The sequence below is a fragment of the Bos grunniens genome, chromosome 14 (genome assembly GCF_055505025.1).
Source record: "Bos grunniens cultivar Pamir isolate PY7600 chromosome 14, Bosgru_T2T1.0, whole genome shotgun sequence".
NCBI lineage: Eukaryota > Metazoa > Chordata > Mammalia > Artiodactyla > Bovidae > Bos > Bos grunniens.
Genome location: NC_141178.1, coordinates 25,570,274 through 25,589,286, shown reverse-complemented (window position 1 = coordinate 25,589,286; position 19,013 = coordinate 25,570,274). Strand labels below are relative to the sequence as shown.

General features: G+C 38.0%; 1 long non-coding RNA gene across 1 annotated transcript; it reads left to right on the top strand.

The window, feature by feature from the left end:
- Positions 1-16,161: 16,161 nt before the first annotated feature.
- On the top strand, positions 16,162-17,240 carry LOC147359206 (uncharacterized). Its single transcript, XR_015140630.1, has 2 exons — positions 16,162-16,327; positions 16,901-17,240. It is a non-coding gene; the product is annotated as an uncharacterized LOC147359206 (long non-coding RNA).
- Positions 17,241-19,013: the final 1,773 nt, after the last annotated feature.

The window sequence follows — 19,013 nt, the reverse complement described above, 5'->3', positions numbered from 1 at the left end:
GATTAAAGAATAGCAAAAAAAAAAAAAAAAAATAGTAAATAAGGTTAAGGCTTTTTCCCAAGGACAGCTGACCCACAAATTTGAACTGTGCGGATCCGCTTATATGCAGATTTTTTTTCCCCATAAATATGTATCAGAGAAGCACAAAATCTGCAGTTGATTGTATCCCCTGATGTAGGAGCACAGATACAAAGACTGACTGTAAAGTTTTACTTTGAGTTTTTATTGCACAGGGGTGTTGGCAGCTCTAACCACTGCCCTGTTCAAGAGTCAGCTATATTAATTTGCAAGATGCTGTTTGGAACTCAGAATTTCCCGAAGACATGTGTTACACACCGTGACTGGCAAGCACCCCTAATTCTATTTTACCAATAGTGTAACAGTCCAGAATTATGCCTACCAACATTCCCTTAAGACAATGCAAGTTCAATTGAAAGGCATCTGCCATGATGTAAATTCCTCCTATGGGGCATTCTGAGGAGTCTGTCTGTATAAATACACTGTGCTTGTGCTCAATCATGTCTGACTCTTCAAGACCCCATGGGCCCCATAGCCTGCCAGACTTCTCTGTCCATGGGGTTTCCTAGGCAAGAATACTGAAGTGGGTTGCCATTTCCTTCTCCTGGGGATCTTCCTGACCCAGGGATCAAACCTGTGTCTCCTGCATTGGCAGGCAGATTCTTTACATTAGCACCACCAGGGAAGCCCCTACGTAAATACAATAATGCATGAAAAGATGCTTGGCATCATCAGTCATTACAGAAATGCAATTTTATATCAAAACACACCTGTCAGAATGGCTAAAATTTTTAAAAAGTGATAATATCAAATGCCAGTGAAGATGTAGAGAAACTGGATCTTCATGCATTAGGAATGTAAAATGGTATAGCTATTCTAGGATAGTATGTGGCTGTTTCTTATGTAGGTGCACTCAGTTAGCTACTGGTTTTGAAACAGAAGCAAAAAAGCCTCTACTGGATCATATGAAGCTATGAAAAAGACCAAGATGTCCCAAAATTACTTAGCATATTACTGTAGCACAGAATTTATACTGCTAATTTGTATTCTAACTCAAGAGATTTTCAACTATTTAACCTAAAAATCAAACTCTTGGGATGAATAAATAATAGAAACTGTTTATAATGAAGAAACTCAAACCAGCAGTAGATGATTGATCTGATGGTACAAGACTATTCATCCACCCAAGAGAACTGAGTATGTGACAGTTGTATTTGGAGTTTTATCCATGAGGTATTTATGGCCTCTGGAGATAGGCAAGATTTTTTTTTTTCTAACTGAACTGTAGTTGATTTGCCATACTGTGTTACTTTCAGATATATAGATAGTGATTTCAGTATTTTTGCTGGTTATATTCTATTATAAATAAGATAATGGTTTTCATTTCCTGTAGTATATGGTATATTGTTACTTATCTATTTTATATCTAGTAGTTTTATCTGTTAATCCCATACCCCAGTTGGTCCCTTCTTCCTTCTCTGTCCCTTTTGGTAACCACAAGCTCGTTTTTTACATCTGTAGGTCTGTTTCTGTTTTGTATGTACATTCATTTTTATTTTTCAGATTCTACATGTAAGTGATATCACATAGTGTTTGCCTTTCTCTGACTTATTTCACTTATCATAATATTCTCTACATCTATCCACATGATATATGTATAATGTGGATATACACACACACACACACACACACACACACCACATTGTCCTAATCCAATCATCTGTTGATGGATACTTGAGTTGCTTCCATGTCTTGACTGTTGTAAATAGTGCTGCTATGAACACTGGGGAGCATGTATCTTTTATTTAGTTTTTTTCTGGATATATACTCATGATCAGGGGCTTCCCTCGTGGCTCAGATGGTAAAAGAATCTGCCTGAAATGCAGGAGACCTGGGTTTGATCCCTGGATTGGGAATATCCCCTGGAGAAGGAAATGGCAACCCCCTCCAGCATTCTTGTCTGGGAAATCCCATGGATAGAGGAGCCTGGTGGGCTTCAGTCCATAGGGTTGCAAAGGATTGGACTCAACTGAGGGACTAACACTTTACCCGTGATTAAAACTGCTGAATCATATGGTAATTCTACTTCTTGTTTTTTAAAGAACTCCCACATTGTTTTCCACAGTGGCTGTGCCAATTTACATTCCCACCAACAGTGTATGAGGGTTTCCTTTTTGGTGATAGGCAAAGGAGCAAAGGAGGAATTCATTTTAAAAAGTTTAGTCATAACTAGCTAGAACTGCTATCTCATACAGATTACAATACAGAAAGAACATTTCACAAGTATTTTATATCCCTTTGTTCATTGTAACATCTGTATGGTGCTGACAAGATAAAATAGTCTGGACTTAGAGCAGCTATTGAAAACAAATTGTGTATTTACCTTATGGTGAGAGATGGTGTTCTGGTTGACAAAGAATAATACTTAGGTGTAACAGAGTAGAATATACAGAGAACTGAACTTGTTATTTTAGCATTTGGAATTCCTATGTATTGTTGAGCTTGACATATTTAAACAGTGTGATTATGAGAATTCTGAAGTACAGCTATTAAGGTGATTCTATCTGAAAAAGTTTTGATACTGTTTGGCCAGGCATAACTCTTACATAGTGGTCCATGTCCAGATACGGAGCAGGTCCCTGGAGTTCAGAGAGAAACAACAGAGGCTGATCCAATCATTTGGTCAGAGAAGCAAGAGGTATCCCCATTGTATTTGCATTGTATTTGCAGAAAACGCTCAAATCTTGGACACATTATTTAAAATGTTTTTGTCTCAGTTTCCTTATTGTTAAGGTGGGGATCAGCGAATCCACCTCTAGGATTATTATAAGGTTTAAGTGAAGTAAACCTGGAATGTACCCCAAGAAGTGCCTAGTGCTAGTGTCACTCAGTCATGTCTGACTCTTTGCAACCCCATGGACTATAGCCCGCCAGACTCCTCTGTCCATGGAATTCACCAGGCAAGAATACTGGAGTGGGTTGTCATTCTCTTCTCTAGGGGAGCTTCCCAACCCAGGGGTCAAACCTGTGTCTACCACATTTCAGGAAGATTCTTTAGCATTTGAGCCACCAGGGAAGCCTGGCACCACCAGGGAAGTAGTTCCTATGTGTGGTGTGCTAAGTCACTTTAGTCGTGTCTGACTTTGTGTGACCCTGTGGACTTCAGCCTACCAGGTTTCTCTGTCCATGGGATTCTCCAGGAAAGAATATTGGAGTGGGTAGTTGTACCCTTCTCGAGGAGATCTTCCCCACCCAAGGATGGAACCTGTGTCTCTTATGTCTCCTGCATTAGCAGGCTGGTTCTTTACCACTAGCACCACTGGGAAACCCCAGTAGTGCCTGTGCTGTGCTTAGTTACTCAGTCATGTGCAACTCTTTGTGACCCCATGGACTGTAGCTCACCAGGTTCCTCTGTCCATGGGGATTTTCCAGGGATGAATACTGGAGTGGGTTGCCATGCCCTCCTCCAGGGGATCTTTCTGACCCAGGAATCTAAATGGGGCCTTCTGCACTGTGGGCAGATTCTTTACCAGCTGAGCTACCAGGGAAGCTCTGTTAAAGTTAGTGTTACCATTAAGACACAAAATTGTAGCATATAGTAGTGTAGCGCCTTGCTACGTAATGAATGAATGTGTGGTCCATGGACTAGTAGCACTGATGTCACCTGGAAGCTTGTCAGAGATGCAAAAGCTCTGGCCCCACTCCATGGATCACAATCTGTGTCTTAACAAGATCCCTGAGTATCTTTATAAACAGTAACATTGAGAGTCACAACACAGAAACTGAAAAGGAGATACTGAATTTTGTTAAAGGCAGAGCCCAAGAGGGAAGATCTACAAATTCCAGCAGTTGAAACGACAAGAGTTACCTCAGTTTCTACTCTCATCCTCTGTTGTCCTGCAGTGCTTACTGGTTTATATTTCCACATGGGCTACAGAAAATGTCCTCTCATATATTTAGTTCTTGTTCCCAAATCACCTTAGTGTCCCGGTCCTTAGAAAAATTTCCCACCTGTCCCCAGAGTTTTGGAGAAATATCCTGAAAGGGCACTATAGAGCAAAATAGAACTCTTCACCTTACATATGCATCACTAAGAAGGGTCCACTCAAGGATGTGAAAGAATTAGTTCCAAAGTCCACTGGGCAGTGAACAGTAGACAATGCTGACTTACTGAAAATGTCACTTAGCTTTTTGAGACTTTCAGCTTCCAGGTCTCTCATCTTCCTTGAAAGAGAGTAAATAATGACAATGAATGAACCACACTGGAGAGGAACAAAGACATAACTGGTGCCAATCCACCTTCTCTAGATCCTGGGCATTCATACTGAAAAACCCATTATTTTCTTAGGTTAGAAGGTAGCAGTTTTGCTCTGGAGTTTCTGTTTTGCTCTAGCTAGAGAGGTTCAGTCTATCAGATTGAATCTAAAATAGAACCATTTTTTTCAAGTCAATATAGCTTACTGAATGAAGCTTCTTTCAGGTACAGAACCCTCCTAAGGACAGCATCACTCATATTTTAACTGGGCCTTTTAAAACACAATGTACTTCATCAGCTCAGTAGGTGCTCACGCTGGCGGATTTCTGAGCCCAGGGAACGATGTGCTAGGAAACACCTGGGGCAGACTTCAGTAGGCTAAATTCTGCTTGCTACCTTCAGAGCAGAATCTGTCATATCTTGCTCCTTTTTGAGTGTAATATTTAATCAGCTTTTTTTTTAATAAGGACTGGAATTTCCATAAGTCAGAAATGCAGTCTCCAGCAAGTACATGTCCTGAAATCCTAATCTCTATTCTTACACGTGCTCTCAATCATAATGCACAAACCTTAGGACAAAAAAAAAAAAAAAAATCAAGCTTCACTCTCAAGTATTTCAGTACCATAAATGGCTTGCATAGCCCCATGGGCCATAAAGTCTCTTAATTTACTGAAAGCCTGAGTGCATTTAATAATTGCTGGACATACAAAGCCAAAGCTAGTCATCATCAGTTATTTACTTCTCTTTTCCTCTGCACTAAGGGAGAAAGCCAAATTCCCATAGCTGTCCCAACCTTCCCCCTCCCAAATGGAGAGAGAGAAATCTTCTGCCAAAGCAGATTGTGTGCAGTTCTCCTTGTTTCAGAGCTGCCAGTTTTCCTAAGCACAGAATCAGAACTAATACATCATCCTTGAACTTTAAGCCTCTGATGTACCCTGACATTTGGAATAGCCTAGGATCCAGAGGGATAAAGAGGCAGTAGATTCTCCTTTAATGATTTATGTTGTTTTCAATCTCCTTTCACAGGTTAGAGCAGCTTCCTGCTCTCAGCCTATATGAGGCACAAAAGGGTGGTCTTCCCATGCTTTGGAGGAAAGGCAGGCATACATATATTAAGACCATCCTGCAATTAAATACTTTCTCTAGTTGTTAGGAAAAGGAAAATAATGATTAATTTCCAAATGTTTAAAGTGAAAAAAAAAAAAAAAAGGGACTTGGACGAACCTTTGAGTAATCAAAAGGAAAGAAATGCTTAAGGACACGTATAGTAGAGCACCTATATTTTCCATTTCTCATTTCCAGTAATCTATCTTTATCCCAATGAGTTTCTGCTTAATTTTTGAGTTGAACTAGCATTTTTAGCCTATGTAGCAAGGACCACAGGTTCTATCTAATCAGAGCACAAGGCATCACTGAGAATTAATATAATTGCAGCTGTGTCTATATGTTGCCAAATATCAATGTGGATCTTAAGGAGAGGAAAAAAAGAATGCAAAGGGCAATAGAAACTTTGCTTTTGGAAATTGTCTCAAATAGCTCCAAGCTGGAGAGATATCCAAGAAGTAAATGTCTTAGTCAAACTAATCAGTTACCTAGAGACTAAGGATGAGCTTCAAAATACTCCCCTTGTGTGTTAAAAATACATCGAATGATCCAGGAACGATTATCTTTCTGTTTTATTAAAGAAGCTGCTATCATTTTGTTAACACCACTCCGGATTGCTTGGGCCACCCAGAAGTAAGAACTTCCAGTCACTTGTCTGTGGAGAACTCTCCTGAGATAAGGACCGACCTGTGTTATCAGTTATCTTTCTGGGAACTGACAACAACAACAAAAATGTAACTTCCCACATTAAGGTGCTATTGCAGTAGTGGTTTTGTGGTAGTAAACACATAATAAAGTCAAAATTATTAAATTCTAAATTATTAAAATATTTGAATAGCAAATAATTGCAGCACATATATTTCTTTTCCAGTGTTAGAAAATACTTTTGACATAAATTAGCCTGATTGGAGTTGGTTTCTGAATTCTATTCCTACAAGTAATATGGAACAGAAGGCACTCAAAGGTATGCCCATATTCCTTCACTTTCCTCTTTTACCCTCTGACTCACCTCCACAAAAGAAAACACAATTTTGTATGGATGTATGACCAATCATACTCTGGGCTGGAAGAAGCACAAGCTGGAATCAAGATTGCTGGGAGAAATATCAATAACCTCAGATATGCAGATGACACCACCCTTATGGCAGAAAGGGAAGAGGAACTAAAAAGCCTCTTGATGAAGGTGAAAGTGGAGAGTGAAAAAGTTGGCTTAAAGCTCAACATTCAGAAAACTAAGATCATGGCATCTGGTCCCATCACTTCAAGGGAAATAGATGGGGAAACAGTGGCAAACTTTATTTTTTTGGGCTCCAGAATCACTGCAGATGGTGATTGCAGCCATGAAATTAAAAGACGCTTACTCCTTGGAAGGAAAGTTATGACCAACCTAGATAGCATATTCAAAAGCAGAGACATTACTTTGCCAACAAAGGTTTGTCTAGTCAAGGCTATGGTTTTTCCAGTGTCATGTATGGATGTGAGAGTTGGACTGTGAAGAAAGCTGAGCGCCAAAGAATTGATCTTTTGAACTGTGGTGTTGGAGAAGACTCTTGGGAGTCCCTTGGACTTCAAGGAGATCCAACTAGTCCATCCTAAAGGAGATCAGTCCTGGGTGTTCATTGGAAGGACTGATACTGAAGCTGAAACTCCAGTACTTTGGCCACCTCATGCAGAGCTGACTCATTGGAAAAGATGCTGATGCTGGGAGGGATTGGGGGCAGGAGGAGAAGAGAACAACAGAGGATGAGATGGCTGGATGGCATCACTGACTCGACGCACATGAATTTTGGGTGAAGTCCAGGAGTTGGTGATGGACAGGGAGGCCTGGTGTGGTGCGATTCATGGGGTCGCAAAGAGTCGGACACGACTGAGTGGCTGAACTGAACTGATGACCAATCATAATGTTGATCTTGTGATTTTATAGCCAGAAATGACTCTAGCACAAGCTTTGGAGCCAGGTTACTCAACTGGAATCTTGCTCTAGACACTTAAACTGCATGTGCATGCTAAGTTGCTTTAGTCGTGTCCCACTCTTTGCTACCCTCTGGGGTGTAAACTAGATACTACATAATCTTGGGCCAATTATCTAACTTCTTTTGGCTCTATTTCCTCATTTGTAAGATTTGTGGTCTATAAGTTTTCCTCTAGATACTCTGACCCCAATTCCTGCCAATGTTCCCTTGAAGGTTACATTATACTCAGAGCCCTGAAAACAGCATATTGTCATAGTTTTATCTCAAACCTGTGGCAGTTTGCAACTTAGCTAATATGAGATTGAAACAAACCTTGGAAATTTATCACTTAGGGGTGACTAAGGCAATATTTGTGTCTATTTCATAATTATACACAAGGGATGTTGCTTAAAATAGTTTAATTTCTCTTAATTTGTAATACATTTCTCACCTTGTTCTATCCATCAGATCATCATTTTTAGAAAAGTCTAATCCTGTTAAAATGGTTTGGATAGATTCTATGCTACTTTGAAAATCCTCCATTAATAAAATATAGTTTTGATGTCAGTGATGTTATCATTAGTTAAATATAGCATTGATTTTGATTCTTATTCTATGGTTTTTCTCTGAATTATTATCACTCTTTCCTCTAATTAAGTAGGTAAAAAACCTGGGAATATAATGATGTTTTCTCATTCTGCTTCTTTATCTCCCACTTCTCCAAACCACCAACTACATTTTGCAAGTGTAGGTTACTTAAGGAAAGAAAAGTGCTTGTTACAATTCAGTAACTGGAGTGAGCAGTAGGCACTTTAAATCTGAGTACAATAATTTACAACAGCGAGTGCATTTCTGAGAACCCTATGTGAGCTCCCAAGAACCCTGGCTACACTGTCAGACACCTATCTTTAAACTGCCTCCTGCCAAATGATGACTGTGGCCCTGTCACCCTGGTCAGCCCCGTAAGTCTCATTCACACTCCTTCTAATTGGCAGGATCCCACTCTGGGCACCTCCATGGCCCTTGTAACATTTTTTTAGTCAGATAACTTGACACTGTAAATTTGGCTGCAAGCCTGCTACTGTGGGATGTCTTTACATCCGCCCTCAATGGTCACCTCAGTTCATACCCTTGAAATTCCAGCCTCAACAGTCTGCAAATTAAATTACAGGACAGAAAGATGTGATTTCTTCAGCGTGGGTGGCCAGCCCTCTTCACCTGTTCGAAGAAGAAAAATTTGATTACTGGGAAAAGAAGGAGTGAAAAAGTGTTTTTTACAGACAGGAAGAGGAGGGCGAAAACTATCAACCAGAGTATCTCAGGATTTGAGGAAGCCTAGAGTGTGTGGCGTTTGGTTTCCGACATGAATGTGGCAGCAGGCTCAGGAAACCTGATAACAGCTTTTGTGACCTTGAGGTCTGGAAACGGTTTCACTGATTGACGTTATATAAGTTCAGCTAAATTTGAATGTGTTGTAAATATTTATCTGGCAGCCTGACATACAGTTGTTCTTGAAATTATGGGGTAGAGTCTTATCTTTCCTAGCATATAATTTTTGAAATGTTCTTCTGGATGGTGTTTAAGATTATAAATATAACTGAGTTATTGTTTTGTGCTAAGGTTTTCTCAGACTTTAAGCCTGTTTAAAAGAATAGAGAGTGTTTTCTGGCAGCTTTGTTTTCCTAAATATATTGGAGGCTGCAATAAAAATCTGCCTGGAGACTAAGCCTTGGTGAAACATAAACAGTCTGCTTCAGCTGCAGTTATATATTTTCCTTCACATTTCCAGATATGCTGGTATATAAGGTCTCAGATCCAATGGGTATTTTATGTGAGAAAACTGTTAGTATGCAGCATTCCTTTCCAGTGAATTATTGAGTTGTCCAGCAGCAAAACAGGCAGGAGACAAGCTAGTCTACAATGAAATAGTCCTTCGTTGCTTCAAAAGCTACTCTGAGCCAGCCCTGCCCTGAGACACCTGGGCTCGTGAATGCTGAGACCTTTGAGGAGGAGTACAAACAGACCTGAGCAAGTTCTTAATGGGTGCCCCATAACATACACCACTCATCTCCCACTGACGAACAGCATCTCAACCAGCAGGCAGGTGCCTTTTGGGGAAAATGTGGGGAAAGCGAGCAGTAGGCCAGGATGAAAGGAGTGACAAGAATGAAGATGTCCAAGGTTAAGTCTTAGACCAAAGCTGATGATGTACAGCCACTGTAGATGGCCCAAATCTCATCCCCACGGTTGTGGTTCCATCAATTGTAACAGCCTATTTAACTATCTAATGTTACTCTCGCATCTTGAGGCATTTTTACCAGGTGGGACCACTCCTAGATTCATTAGCATTTCCCAGTTTGATTTAGAGGTGCCACTGGAGAACTTTACCACTGTGCTCTAAGAAGCCAGTCAACCCTGTGGCTGGCTAATACAAAATCACTGCATTGAGAGATCTTACAGCTCTGCTACATAAATAACAAAATCTTTGTCATGCTGTTGATTCCATTTGTAGTGCTTATATTCAACAATCATTTATTAAAGACATATCATACATCAAGGTCTCAGAAGCTCTTGGTGAGTAGTTGATATAAAGGTAAATCTACCATGGACCTTACTTTCAGACACTTTACAATCTTGTAGAGAAAAGAAGATGAGAGGGTCTCCACTCTAATTAATTCAATATAATTTTATAATTAGTATGTTAGTAAAATGTGTTTGTGGCATGACATCTAAGTTGAAGTAGGAGTAAACAGAAATTTTAATCTTATTACATAGTTATTTTTGGTGAGATGGAGAATGTTATGCAACAGACTGCCTAAAATAACACATTTCTATTTAGGGCTCTCTATTCTGTTTGCTTTAAGATCAAATGGAAGCGTTCAGCATTTCAAATGTAGGACAAATTTACATCACACTTATAAGCAGACATTATCACATAGGGCAGGGAGGGTTGATATGAGACATGCATGTTTATAGTCCTTTTGATGTTGATAGATAGGTAAGTTAACTGTGGCTTTCTGAATGAATCTGAATTTAGTTTCAAACTCCTTACTCTGCATAGACTTCAAGCAATTACTACTAATCAAGCTTAGCAGGCATAACACATGAAATTTATTTTATCATCCCAGCTATAAGTACTCTCAGATTCTAAGGTACAGACCATTTTATTTCCTGATTAATGATTTTTGACAATCAATTTATATTTTCTGTCTTTTGTCAACATCATTTTTCAAGTATTTCAATTTTATCATCAGAAAATATCCCAAATAACTGCAAAATAGGTAAGAAGTGTGTATGTTATCATTTAAACAGCTCTATACTGCCACAAAACCTACATGGATTTAATGGTACCTACCTGGATTTAGATCACATCATTAAGAGTTTGAAAAGATTACAGTGACTCCACACTACAGAGTTCATAAGTGTAAATTAAAACAGAAGAAGAAAAGAAGACCTCATGGGATTTAAATGCTTCCAGATACATTATTATTTCAGCTCAGATTGTATGAAGATTCTAATTGTTGGCTTAAGGCATCATTTTATTTATAAATATGTGAGCAAATACAATTCTTTTAAAAACCCTAATGTGTCTGGTAGTCAGGATAGCCTAAGTTATGCTGCAGTAATGAAAAACCCCAAATTTCAGAGGAGAAGTGGGCTACAGAGGATGAGATGGTTGGATGACATCACTGACTCAATGAATATGAGCTTGAGCAAACTCTGGGAGATAGTGAAGAAGAGGGAGGCCTGGCGTGCTGTGGTGCATGGGGTCACAAAGACTCAGACACGACTTAGCAACTAAACAACAACAAACGAGAGTTCACTTCTTTATCATGAAATTCCTCTGCAGACCCTGGCCATTCTATGGGGCAGCTGACCTCCCTGTGGTGGCTCAACACTGTTCCCTCCATAACAGCACAGGCTTCCATGGCAGCCTCAGCAAGCAAAGAGAGAGAGGTACATAGTAGAAAACTGGGGAATAAACAGCTTCACCTGGGAAGGATGTACACCATGTCTGCTTACTCACTGGCTGAAACAACTTCCAAGTTGTACTTAAGTTCAGAGGGCAGGAAATACAATCTTTCTATTGTGTTCCAGTTGGAGAAGGAAACAATATCAGAGAATGGTAGTAATATCTGCCTCAGTGACTTAAGCTTTTTCTATCACAACTTTTGTCTTAAGGGATATAGTGTATAGGGCGTTATACAGTTTGAGCTTTAGACAATGAAACAAAATCTCAGTACAGTTCAGTTCAGTCACTCAGCCAAGTCTGACTCTTTGTGACCCCATGGACTGCAGCACACATGGCCTCTCTGTCCATCACCAACTCCCGGAGTTCACCCAAACTCACGTCCATCGAGTTGGTGATGCCATTTGACCATCTCACCCTCTGTCGTCCCCTTCTCCCGTCTTCAATGTTTCCCAGCATCAGGGTCTTTTCAAATGAGTCAGCTCTTTGCATCAGGTGGCCAAAGTATTAGTTTCCACTTCAACATCAGTCCATCCAGTGCAAATTCAGGACTGATCTCCTTTAGGATGGACTGGTTGGATCTCCTTGCAGTCCAAGGGACTCTCAAGAGTCTTCTCCAACACCACAGTTCAAAAGCATCAATTCTTCAGCACTCAGCTTTCTTCACAGTCCAACTCTCACATCCATACATGGCCACTGGAAAAACCATAGCCTTGACTAGATGGACCTTTGTTGGCAAAGTAACGTCTCTGCTTTTGAATATGCTATCTAGGTTGGTCATAACTTTCCTTCCAAGGAGTAAGCATCTTTTAATTTCATGGCTGCAGTCACCATCTGCAGTGATTTTGGAGCCCCCCAAAATTAAGTCTGACACTGTTTCCACTGTTTCCCCATCTATTTGCCATGAAATGGTGGGACCAGATGCCATGATCTTCATTTTCTGAATGTTGAGCTTTAAGCCAACTTTTTCACTCTCCTCTTTGACTTTCATTAAGAGGCTTTTTAGTTCCTCTTCACTTTCTGCCATAAGGGTGGTGTCATCCGCATATCTGAGGTGATTGAGATTTCTCCCGGCAATCTTGATTCCAGCTTGTGTTTCTTCCAGCCCAGTGTTTCTCATGATGTATTCTGCATATAAGTTAAATAAGCAGGGTGATAGTATACAGCCTTGACGTACTCCTTTTCCTATTTGGAACCAGTCTGTTGTTCCATGTCCAGTTCTAACTGTTGCTTCCTGACCTGCATATAGGTTTCTCAAGAGGCAGGTCAGGTGGTCTGGTATTGCCTAGCTAATGTTAGAAAGTTCAGTTTTGTTGTGTATTCTGTGGGTTTGGACTATGTATAATGACATGTATCCTTCATTATCGTATCATAGAGAGAATTTTTTACTACCCTGAAAGTCATCTATGTGTTTCATCTATTCATCCTTCTTCCTATTAACCATTGATGTTTTTTATCATCTCCATAGTTTTACCTTTTTCAGAATGTCACATAGTTGGAATCATATGACACAGCCTTCTCAAATTTGCTTCTTTTACTTAACAATATGCATTTAATTTTCCTCTTTATGGCTTGATAGCTCATTTCTTTTTAGTATTGATAGTACTCCATTTTCTGTATTCTACCATAGTTTGTTTATCCACTCATCTACTGAGACATTTTAATTGCTTCCCAAGTTTTGGTAACCATGAATAAGGCTGTTATAAACAAGCGTGTGCAGGTTTTGTGTGGTCCACTAGGTTTTTAACGCCTCAAACAGTAATAAAATCTTCCTTTTTAAAAAATTCAGCACAATAACTAGAATTTTATATGGAATACAAAAAATAGACACTCAAAAATACTTGGTGAGTGTATATTTAAAAATAAACTTCAAGGGTAAATAGACCAGTCTCCAAGTTTTATTGTTTCCATTCTAACAATAATAACTGATCCTTATTGAGCATCTATTTTATTCGAGGTACTATACTAAGTGCTTTATTTCCTGTAATTCATACAACAAGCCTATGAACTATATATTTTTAGTATTCTGATATTACAGTGAGAAAACTGAGGCTTAGAGGGGTTAAGCAGCTTGCCTGCTTTTCAATAGTAGCTAAATCAGAATTTAAACTAAGCACAGAGAACCCCAGAATTTAACCACCACTCTATACTGTTTCCATGTCTACTTTAATGATAACTTGAATAGACTGTCGAAAAGAAAGTCTCCAAGATCTAAGAAAAAAGGTTAATGGAAATAATTTGTCTAGAAAAATAAAACTGATTTCTGGATTCATGCAAGTTATATCCATGTTATGTGTCATGTGCTCAGCTGTGTCTGACTCTTTGCAGCCCCAGGGACTGTAGCCTGTCAGGTTCCTCTGCCCATGGAATTTTTCAGGCAAGAATACTGGAGTGGGTTGCCATTTCATACTCTAGAGGATTTTCCCAACCCAAGGATGGAACCCGGCTCTCTTGAATCTCCTGCATTGGCAGGCAGATTCTTTACCACTATCGCCACTGTGATTAACCAGTATAACACATCTCTTCTAAATCAACATCAAAGGATTGCCTGTGACATACTGAAGAAGGGTAGTAGGGTGCAGACCTCTAATTTTAATATCATGTCACATTTAAGGTCAAATTTCCTATAGGGAAAAATCAGAAAAAGGACAAATAAAAATTTTAATTTTTATATTACTATCATTAAAACATAAATTCAATAATGAGATAAAGATTGATTTTATTCTTATTTATAAAAAACACATTAAGCAATGCATTAGTTTTAATCAAACCATTAGAAACATGAAGCAATGTATTATGTAATACTGGGGCAGGGAAAAAATAAACTTGAATTTTGACTTAAGCAGGGATGAAAAAAGCTTAGATTAAAAAATACACATACACTGTAAATCTAAAAAACTATTTGAAAGAAACATATGCCAGAGATTTAAAGTTTACTGTGTATAGACATTAGACACTAATGATGGCTCTTGTGTGAAGTTGCAATAAAGGTATTATTATTAGAAAGTAAAGAAATAGCCAAAATGGTACCTTATTATAACAGGATCAGGATGCTATTTAAGCCAGTTTTTGGCACTCAATGTGGTCAGTTACTTAACAAGTTATTCTAAGACTACAATTTCAGTTACATCATTTAAAAGTGTCAGATGTTGATTTAAAAGCATTTTAAATGACTTCTTGCAGTGATAGGGTACTAAAAATTTAAGGGAGTTTAGAGGAACTTCAAAAATATTCATTGAGTTAATCACAATGGAAAATTCATTACCTGATATTTGTCATGAAGATATATGGAAAAACATATACAAGCATATAAAAATTGCTGATAATTTTATTGAGTTTTCTACTAAAAGAATCCTATATTCAGCATAATCTTATCTGTTTATAATATACTTTGAATTTGGAACTATTTGATGAGAAATTTAGGTTACTTTTGATGTGGAATTATACCCTCACTTTCAGAAGTTAAACTGAACCTCTAACAGTTATTGAGAATGTTCATAAATGGTGATTGATAAATTAGAGTGAGCTAGAATATTTTTGAAGGGAACTGGAAGATGAGTTGAAGCATTACTTGAGTTGTCAGTCCCTCTGAGTTCAAACACTAATGTGAACACTGTTGAACTGTGAATTCCTGGGCACATCACTTAACCTTTCTGTGTTTCCATTTCCTTATCTACACAATGAGGCTAATAATACTGATTGACCTCATAACATTTAATTAGGCCATTGGGAAGCTCTTTGAAAATGCTAAGTATCATTTGTTGGCACTTAGCTTCATGAAAGGTTTGTGTTTTTAACACACTGTGGTTTGAAGATGTGTTGGTACAGCTCCTGCCAACTTCTTGTTTTTCAACCATATCTTTTCTGAGCTCCCTTTGAAGTCCATGGGAATTATGGTGATTGAAGGCACTTAGGGGAGGCAGCAGTAATGAGAGTGTGTTCTCTGGCACGTTTATAATAGGTTTACTTTACCGTTATGAAGAAAATGCCATACTTCTCAATGGAAAAAGGGCTGATGGCTTCCCAGTGGTTTATGGGTGGGTAAAATCATGATTGCTCATGGATCTTAAGCCCTAGAGGAAAAGATTCTTTGGCAAAGACAATGAGAAAGTTTAAAGTGTTTGAATTTAACTTTCAGGGAATATAAAAAATGACAGGCTCCTGTAGGGGAGGATTATATCTTTTACTTTCTGTACAGAACACATAGTCACTACTAAATACATGCTTACTAAATAAATGCATGATGAATGGGCAGAAATTACTATAACAGTAGCATATTACATGATAATTATCACATTATATAACATTAATGCAGCATTAGAATACACATTGGTTACTACTTTTTAATTCTTTTTGTGTGTTTCCCCCTCTATTATAGCATTAACTAGTATGCTTGTAGTACCATTTACAGAAATATATTGCAACATATTTCTACTCAAAGTTTAAAAGAAAGGGGGTGGGAGGAGTCCCATCACACTTGAAATTTGCATCTATTTGGAAGCGTCACCATAGTCTCATGATGCCTATTGCAGACTATGTCAATAGCCTTCTAGTTGGAATCTCTGTTTCTAATCTTTTAAAGATCTATTTTATAATTCACTGCCAAATTAATCTTTCTTTAACATCACTTTCATTATGGTACTCATTTCAAAAGTTTCAGTGGCTTTTTATTTCCTATTACGTCATGTCCATTTCCAAAACTGTGATTTTAAAGCCATCTATCATTGGTTGAATTGCATCCCTCCAAGTTTCATGTTGAAGTCCTAACCTCTAGTATCTAATGATGTGATTGGATTTGGAGATAGAGTCTTTAAAGAGCTAATTAAGTTAAAGTGATGTCATTAGGGTGGGTCCAAATCCAAGCTGACTTGTGTGCTTATAAGATGAGGACATTTGGACACAGACATACACAGAGGGAAGACCATGTAAAGAAAAACAGAAAACAGCTATCTATAAGCCAAGAAGAATGGCTTTGAAAGAAACCAATCCTGCCAATACCTTGATCTCAGACTTTCAGTCTCCAGAATTGTGAGAAAACGAATTTGTTGTTCAAACCACTTGCTGTTTATTTTCTAAGTTGTGTCTGTCTCTTCTGTGACCCATGGACTATAGCCCATCAGGCTCCTCTGTCCATGGGATTTCCCAGACAAGAATACTGGAGTGGGTTGCCATCTCCTTCTCCAGGGAATCTTCCTGACCATGGATCAAACCCATGTCTCCTGAATTAGCAGGCAAATTCTTTACCAGTGAGTCACTGGGGAAACCCCTTAAGCCTCCTAGTCTGTGAAATTTATTAAGGCAGCCTTAGTAAACTAATATAACATTCATAATATAGAAGCCCCCACATGGTTTTATGACCTTATTTCTCTAAGATAATTTAAGTTTTAGTCATCTGGTAAACTTAGTTATTTTTACTGTGATCACAATTCCTCTTTTTTCTGTGTCACAGTCCATTATAGGTGGCCCTAAGATTCCCGACTTTTCAAAGGGAAGAACCCTGAGCAGAAGATAGAACATGTCTTTTATTGACCTCAGGACTTGAGCATGTCATGTCTCCTCTTCAAAACTTAGAAAATAATGCCAGATTTTCCTACTTCAAAGGTCTACAGGCTTTTGAAGGCTCAAATAAGATGATGCACAAGGAAATATTTGGATGGTCACCAAGTGCTGGGACTCTGCTTGAAACTGGATCATCTAGCCCAAGATCATGACAGCCCCTTGCATGCTTCTGCCTTTTGATGACACTGTTATGGACCGAATGTTTGTGTCCCCATCCTAACTTCATATGTAGAAGCCCTAATGTGATGATATTTGGAGATGGGGCTGGAAAGCATTAAGTTGGATGCCAGGGAATGCCTTAAACCAAGTAAATTATTGTTTAGAGCAGAAAAAGGTTTCTAATAATAACCTTGAATAAAAAAAAAAAACAAACAAAAAAAAACCACAAGGAATAAGTCTGAAGCCAAGCAATAAGGACTGGGTAATTCTAAAGAGAAGATGCAGGTTCCACAGGTAGTTTAACCTAAGCCCACTAGACAGAGAGTTTCAGTCGGCAAAGCTAACTCCAGATTCTACCTACTGTTATGGATAGGGTGGCTAAATTATGGGCTCTAGGTTAACGAGGATAGAGCTAAGCATGCCAGTGTAGACTGAAGATCTTTGTTATTGTAGCCAACAGCATTTGGGAGGTAATTAGGTCATGAAGGTGGACCTCAATAATGGGATGAGTGTCTTTATACAAAGAGGAAGAGAGCTAGCTCTCTTTTTCTCTGCCAGGTGAAGCCAACTAAAAGCCTACCACCAACAAATCAGGAGAAGAGCTTTCACAAAGAACCCAACAATGGTGTCACTCTGATCTAAGATTTCTAGACTTCAAAACTGTGAGAAATGAATGTTTATTGTTTAAGCCACCTAGTCTGGTATTCTGGTATTCTGTTATAGCAGCCTGAACTAAGACACTTGTAAAAGCAGATGTTCTATGTCCAAACATCAGGCTAAATCAAACCCAACTTTGCCATCCCATTTAGACACTGCAATTTAGACTTTGAACCCACCTCTCTAGGGTTAGCCTCATAGCTAACTAGGCCATTTACGTACTGCTCTTCCTCTGCGTATTCCATGACAACAAACTTCAAGACTGAGCTCATATATGATCCATGCAAAGAGACTCCTCTTATTTTATTATGGAATATCAAAGCTAAGTTCAGTTCCTATTTTTCTAATAAGTATTCTCTGATAAATATTTCCTTTCTTTGAACTTTTAAAGTATTTTCAGTCCACATTACAGAATTAAGCCCTTAATTATACAGCTGATCTCTTACCCTCTTTTTGTGATTTTTCTTCACATGAATGAATGACTTTTGATTAACTAGATTATGAAATCTCAATAACATACTTATATTGATTGTATATTCTGAGTATAACAAAATATAAAACTTTAAATAAGCTTCAAAATTAAAAATACTTTTGTTGCATGTACTTTTATGTTTTTTTATGAATACAAATTTCAACTTTGGGCTACACAAGTACATTCTGTCTTATCCTTTTCAGAAATTTTTTTAATATTCATGAGTTTAAAATTTAATGAAATTAATTTTGTCAGTGTTTTTCACTTTATATTTTTGCTAAAAACCTTTCCATTTTCATTGTCAGTTTGAATATTTAAATATATTTCCTCTAGTTATTATGTTTTATTACTTTAATTTTAAAATTCACACAGTACATAATTAAATTTGCAAATGCATGCCCACACTGAATAATGCAGAGGGAAAGATTGGCAGGAAATAGCAAAACATTAATATGATTACATGATTATGTCTGAGCAGTAATTATTTTGTTTCCCTCCTATATTTCTATATATCACATAATTTTATTTCTTTAATGTGCAGGTCCTCCTGCTTAATGCTAAAAATGTTGACCTAAGAAAAAAATTAAATCATCTATTTCTGTGCTTTCTTGTACTATTACATTTAAAATATTTTTCCTAACCTTCTAGTTCATTGTTATCTCTGAATCTCTATTTTCTTCTTCTATCTTTACAAACTTTCCTTAAAGTGAAACAAGATAAGCATCATGATTAAGTAAATGTGTGTAGAGGCTACAAAAATGAGACCCTAAATTCAAAGATTCTAAGCAATTTTTTAAGTCAGGATAGATTAAGCTATGGTAAACAAGCAAATTATAAAAAAAAAAATCTACCTCCAGAAATCTGTGG